The 6,853-nt window shown below is 38.1% G+C and overlaps 1 pseudogene; it reads right to left on the reverse strand.

The window, feature by feature from the left end:
- Window positions 1-4,843, reverse strand: part of LOC110324011 — a 74,114-nt pseudogene extending 69,271 nt beyond the window's left edge.
- Between the last annotated feature and the right edge of the window lie 2,010 nt (window positions 4,844-6,853).

Here is a 6,853-nt window from a genome sequence, read left to right on the forward strand (position 1 = left end):
CATTCCTCTATTGAGGGACATCTGGGTTCTTTCCAGCTTCTGGCTATTATAAATAAGGCTGCTATGAACATAGTGGAGCATGTGTCCTTATTACCAGTTTGAAATCATGGACGGTGATACCCCTCCAGTTCTTTTATTGTTGAGGATGCTATTGTGTTTTTTTGTATTCCATATGAAGTTTAGAATTGTCCATTTAAGGTTTGGAAAGAATTGTGCTGAAGTTTCCATGGAGTTTGCTTTGAATCTCTAGATCGTTTTAGATACAATGGAGATCTTGACTGTGTTAATTCTACTGGTGCATAAGTTTACAAGATATTTCCATCTTCTGCTTTTTTTCAACTTTTTTTCTTCAAAGACTTGCAGTCTTTATTATATGTGTCTTTCCATTGCTTGATTAGAGTTACCTCCAAGATATGTTATATTATTTGAGGTTAGTGGGCAAGGTGTTATTTTCTTGATTTCTTCTTCAGTCCATTTTCATTTGCATAGAGGAAGGCTACAATTTGTTTACAATTTATTAGGGTATATATATATATATATATATATATATATATATATATATATATATATATATTCATATGATCTCCTTTAGGTGTCTTACTGCTCCAGCTAAAATGTATTGTGTTAAATAGATATGGAGAGAGAGGACAGCTTTGTCTTATCCTAATCTTAGTGAAATTGCTTTGTTACTCTCCATTAATTTTATAAGAACATAAGTTCATTTTATGTTGGCTATAGGCTTGCTAAACATTACCTTTCTTGTGTTTAGCTATATGCATTGTATCCCTGTTCATTCTAAGACTTTTTTCATGAAGGGGTGTTGAATTTTGTTAAATGTTTTTTGTTTGTTTTTTTTTCTTTTCGCATCTAATGTGATGATCCTCTGTGTGTGTGTGTGTGTGTGTGTGTGTGTGTGTGTGTGTGTGTGTGTTTTAGTTTGTTTATATGGTGCAGTTCATTGATTTTGTATGCTATATCACTCCTGTCTTTTTGAGAGGAAGCCTACTTGATCATGATGAATGATGTTTTTTTTGATGTATTCTTGGATTCGACTTAAAGAGTTTTTTTTTTTTATTGAGTACTTCTGCATCAATGTCCAGTGGGGAAACTGGCCTAAAATTTCCTTTTCTTTTTTCTTTTCCTTCTTTTCTTTGGTTTTATTTGTTTTGTTGGTTGGTTCCTTTTTCTTTGTTGTTGGTTTGTTTGGTTGATTGGTTTGGTTTGGTTTGGGTTGGGTTGGGTTGGGACTTTTTGTGGTTTAGGTATCAGGGTGACTGTGTCCTCATAAAATGAATTTGGTAATGTTCCTTCTGTTTCTATTTTGTGGAATAATTTGAAGAGTATTGATATAAGCTCTTCTTGAAAGACTTTTAGAATTTTGCACTAAGACAATATGGCCCTGTAGTTGAATTAGGGAAAAGATGGAAGAAGCTAGGGAGGAGGGCAACCACATAGAAAGACCAGCATTCTCAAATAACCTGGACCACTGAGATCTCTCAGACACTGAATCACCAACCAGGCAGCATACACTATCTGATATGAAGCCCCAGATACAAATACAACAGAGGACTGCCTAGTCTGTCCTCAGCAAATGAAGATGCACCTAGCCCTCAAGAGACTTGAATCCCCAAGGAATAGGGAGACTGGTGGGATAGGGATGGATGGTGCTAATATCCTCTTGGAGATGAGGTAGGAGGTATAAGATGAGGAGCAGTCAGAGGCAGACTAGGATGGGGATAACAACTGGACTGCATAAAAAAAAAAAAAAAAAAAAAAAAGATTAGAGAATAACAATAATAATTTAAAACAAACAAAAACAAACAAACAAATAAACAAAAATGAAAAACAAGACCATCTGGCTCTGGACTTTTTTTGGTTGGGAAACTTTTAAAGACTGTTTCTATCTCGTTAAAGGTTATAGGTCTATTTAGATTAAGTTTTGGTAAGAGTCCTCTATTAAGAAAATTGCCCATTTCCTTTAGATTTTTCTAATTTTGTGGAGTACATATTTTTGAAGTAAGACCCAATGATTCTTTGGATTTCTTCAATATATGTAGAAATGTCTATAATAGTAAAAGTAATCTAAAGATTAATTACAAATTTTGTCAAAATTTCAATGATATTCATAATAAAACTATTAAAAAAAATTTAAAGGGCAGCCCCCAAATCCTTAAATGATAAAATCCAGAAGAAGAATGAAAGTACTACTAGAGGTACAACCACACCCAGTTTTAAGTTATGCTACAGGGACAATGTAATAAAAATATTGCTCCGATGATAAAACAAATACATCTATGCAAAAGAAAATAAGCCAGAAACAGAACCAAACAAATACAAATAGCATCAACAAAACCTTAAAAAGCACATTTTTCTAAAGCTTTGAAGAATTATACATTGGAAACAAGACCGCCTATCGAACAACTGGTGGTGGGAAAACAGAATTATGTGTAGCAAATGAAGTCAGAGCCCATTGTACGCTATGTACAAAATCATTTTAAAATGGATCAAAGACTTCCATGTATCCTTTAAGCTCAAAAACTATTCAAAGAAGGCATATGTATAGAAAAAGTTTTCTACAAAGGCCTCTGATCAGTCAGGAAAGAAAATTCAAAGACTGTCATTTGGGACTGCATGAAATATAAAATCTTCTGTATTGCCAAAGAAAGAACTAATTAAGTGAAGGGGCACTGTGGAATGGAGAAATTTTTTACTTACTATTTATTTGACCAAATAATCCCTGGAACGCATAAAGAACTCTAAAAAATAAAATAAAATAAAAATACTAAGAACTAAATAATCTAACTAATGTAAGAAGTAATGAAATAAACAGAAAGTCTTCAAAAGATGAAGGACAAATACCCATCAAGCATTAAAGGATGTTTATTGTCTTTATTCATCTGAGAAATGTAACTTAATACCACACAAAGATTCAATATCATCCCATTCTGCATGGCTCCTGTAATGCTTGGATTACAGGAGTTTACTACCATGCCTGGATTTAAGCATTTCTTCACCTAGAGCCTGGTTTGTCCCAGGCTGGCCTTTGGCTCAGAGCTCTGTTTGTCTTTGTCTCCTGGGATTAAAGGTGTGTACCACCAGTATCTAAATTTACCTGGGCAGGATCTTGCCCCAAACTCCCTTAATCTGTTATTTCTTGGAATATAGGATTCAGATACATTTCACCTCCTGGTGCTCCTTTAATACTTGAACCATGTATTTTACATTTTTTCCTTTCTAAGCTTGCTACATTTATTCAAAATGCTCTTCATGAGATTTAACCAGAGAACAAAGTCTCTGCAGGGCTCTTTTGAGACTTCTTTTGTCAATGCAATTAAGTAGATGCAGGCAGACTCTTCAGCCAAGGCAAAAAGTAGCCCCATTCTTTACCAAAATACCACAAAAACCATCCCTAGGCCACATCCCGAAAATCTTTTCCACTGAAACCTCTTGGGAGCGGTCTGTATAGTTCAAATCATATCCAGTAACAAAGTCTTCCATATTCCTACTGGGATAGCACATTAAACCCAGCTTAAAGTGTTCCACTGCTTTCCAAAGTCTCAAAATCCACATTCTTCCAAACAAAAGTATGGTCAGATTTATCACAGCAATACCTCACTCACCGTACCAACTTTTGTCTTAGTTAGGGTTTTACTGCTGTGAAAAGGACCATAACTTACCAAGGCAACTCTTATAAGGACAACATTTAATTGGAGCTGGCTTACAGGTTCAGAGGTTCAGTCCATTATCATCAAGGCTAGAGCATGACAGCATCCAGGTAGGCATGGTGCAGGCAGAGCTGAGATTTCCACACCATCACCTGAAGGCTGCTAGTGGAAAACTGACTTCCAGGAAGCTAGGAAGTGGGTCTTAAGTCCATGCCCACAGTGATACACTTACAAAGCCACATCTCCTAATAATGCCACTCCCTGGGCCAAACATATACAAACCATGATACTTAATATTCTTAAATCTTTTATTCATTATGATGTGATCATGAATTGTATTGTTTTTTTCTTATTGAAAAATAGATTCTTTTATCCCGTTATATATTTCCAGTTTCTCCTTCCTCTTCTTCTCCATGTTCCTCCCTCACCTCCCATCTAGATACACCCTTTCTCTGACCTTCATTAAAAAAAAGAACAGGATTCTGCATGCCTTTAATCCCAGGACTTGGGAGGCAGAGGCAGAAGGATTTCTGAGTTCAAGGCCAGTCTGGTCTACAGAATGAGTTCCAGGACAGCCAGGGATACCCTGGCTTAAAAAAAAAGAAAGGAAGAAAGAAAAGAAAAAAGAAAGAAGAAAATGAGAGCCACTTGGTCATACACTTGGAAATTCCATAAATCACTAAACTGGATAACATAATATATAGACCTTTAGGGTAAAAAGAGGGAAGAAAAATGTGTAAATAAATTTAAAATAAAATTTAAAATAGTGCCCCTTCAGCCTAGTCCTTTCTGCTGGGCAGACTGCTATCTAGTCTGCTCCCCTGGAGACACCATATCCTGAGCCATCTCAGAAGATCTGCTGTACTCAGAGCATTTGGTCAGAACCCAATGGAAGTGCCACAGCTGCAGCCCAGAGCCCAGTGGACTTGGGACCCATCACCACCCAAGCACACACACCTCCACACATCAAATATCCCTCCCTTTCCACTTGGTCCTTTCTGTTGGGCAGACTGCTAGCTACTCTGCTCCCTTGGACTCCATACCCTGAGAAGATCCACTGCACTCAGGGTAACAGACAGCACAGCCTGTACCATCCCAGGAGAACCTCTGCCCACAGAGAAACTGACACCATAGCCTGAGGCATCCAGGAAGTTATGCTGCAAACAGGCAACTAGCATCCCAGGAGATCTGCTACACACAAGGCAACTGAGCAACTAACTGATTGCTAGCTTGTCTGCTCCCCTGAAGACACTACAGCTTGAAAGCATTCCAGGAGCTCCTATGTCCAAAGAGCAACTGGACAACAGACACCACAGTCTGAAGAACTCCTGGGGGCTCTGTGGCATTCAGGGCAACCAATCCAACAGACTGAAAGCCTCCCTGGAATTCTGCTTCACACAGGGAAACAGAAACCACAGCCCATAGATGCCCCTGGAGAACATCTTCACACAGGACAATAGCCTGACAGCTCCTCTGAAGACCCAACAGTCTAAGGCCTCCCAGGACATCAACTACAACCAGGGCAACAGTCAGCAGCTTCTCTGCCTCTCTAAAGAGTCCCCAGTTGTAAGGCCCCATAGGTAGTCTGGTACAGCCAGGGATGCAGGCCTACAAGGAGACCTGAAGTAACCTAGGGACGAAAGAGGCAGACTACAGACAGAGTCACCCAGACCAACAAACACCAAGAACAACCAGGTGGCAAGAAGCAGGCATGAGACCATAAGCAACAGAATCCAACATATATGTGCATCATCAGAACCCAGTTCTGCCACCACAGCAAGACCTGAATACACCAACACATCTGAAAATCAAGAAGCTGACCTAAAATTCTGTCTCATGAGGATAATAGAGTCCTTTAGGGATAATATAAATAACTCAATGAAATAAATACAGGAAAACAGAAACATGTGAATAAAGTGTCCAAAGACCTAAAACTGGAAACAATGACAAAAACACAAATGGAGGCAAACCTGTGAATGGAAAACCTAGGAAAGCAGTCAAGAATACAGATGTATCACCAACAGGATAAAAAACATAAAAGAATCTCAGGTGTATAAAATACTGTAAAAATAGATTGATACATTGTCAAAGAAAATTGAAAACCTAAAAGTCTCCTAACCCAAAGCATCCAGGAAATTCAGGGCACAATGAAATGACAAAAATCTATGAATAATCAGAATAGAGGAGAACAAAGATTCCCAGGTTAAAGGACCAGAAAATGTCTTCAACAAAATCATAGAAGAAAACTTCCCCAACCTAAACAAAGAGATGACTATAAAGGCACAAGAAGCCTATAGAACACCAAATAAATGGAACCAGAAAAGAAAATCCTCTTGTCACATAATAATCAAAACACTAAACACACAGAACAAAAAACAAAAACAACAACAACAACAAAACAAAACCAAAAACAAAACAAAACAAAAAAATTAAAATCTGCAAGGGAAAGGGGCCAAATAACAAAGTTAGGCCTATCAGAATGATACCAGATTTCTCAACAGAGACCATGAAAGCCAGAAGAGCCTGATGAAAGGTCATGCAGACTCTAAGAGAACACAAATGCCAGCCCGGGCTACGATACCCAGCAAAACTCCCAATCAGCATAGATAGAGAAAACAAAATATTCCTGAAACAAACCAAATTCAAACAGTTTCTATCTACCAAACCAGCCCTACAGAGGATCCTAGAAGGGAAACTCCAACACAAGGAAGATACCCATACCAAAGAAAGACAAGATAGTAAGCATCTCACAAAGGAGAGAACAAAAGCACATAAAGCCACCTATGAAAACAAAGTTATCAGACACCAACAGTCATCTGTCTTTAATATCTCTTAAAATTAATGAACTCAACTTACCCATAAAAAGACTTGAACTAACAGACTGGACATGTAAAAAAGATTCAGCATTTTGCTGCACACAAGAAACATACCTCAATGACAAAGACAGGTACTATCTCAGAGTAAAAGGATGGAAAAACATCTTCCAAGTGAATGGTCCCAGAAAACAAGCTGGAGTTGCCATCCTAATATCGGAAAAAAAAAAAAAAAAAAAGGTAGACTTCCAACCAAAAACTATAAAGTGTAATGAAAAAGGACATATCGGCATCCAGCGCCTTTCCTCACCCGAGGAGGGGAGTGCGCCCGAGAGCAGTACTAAGGCTTGGGGTCTACCCAGAAGCGGTCTCCCA

This window comes from Mus pahari, chromosome 7 (genome assembly GCF_900095145.1).
Source record: "Mus pahari chromosome 7, PAHARI_EIJ_v1.1, whole genome shotgun sequence".
NCBI lineage: Eukaryota > Metazoa > Chordata > Mammalia > Rodentia > Muridae > Mus > Mus pahari.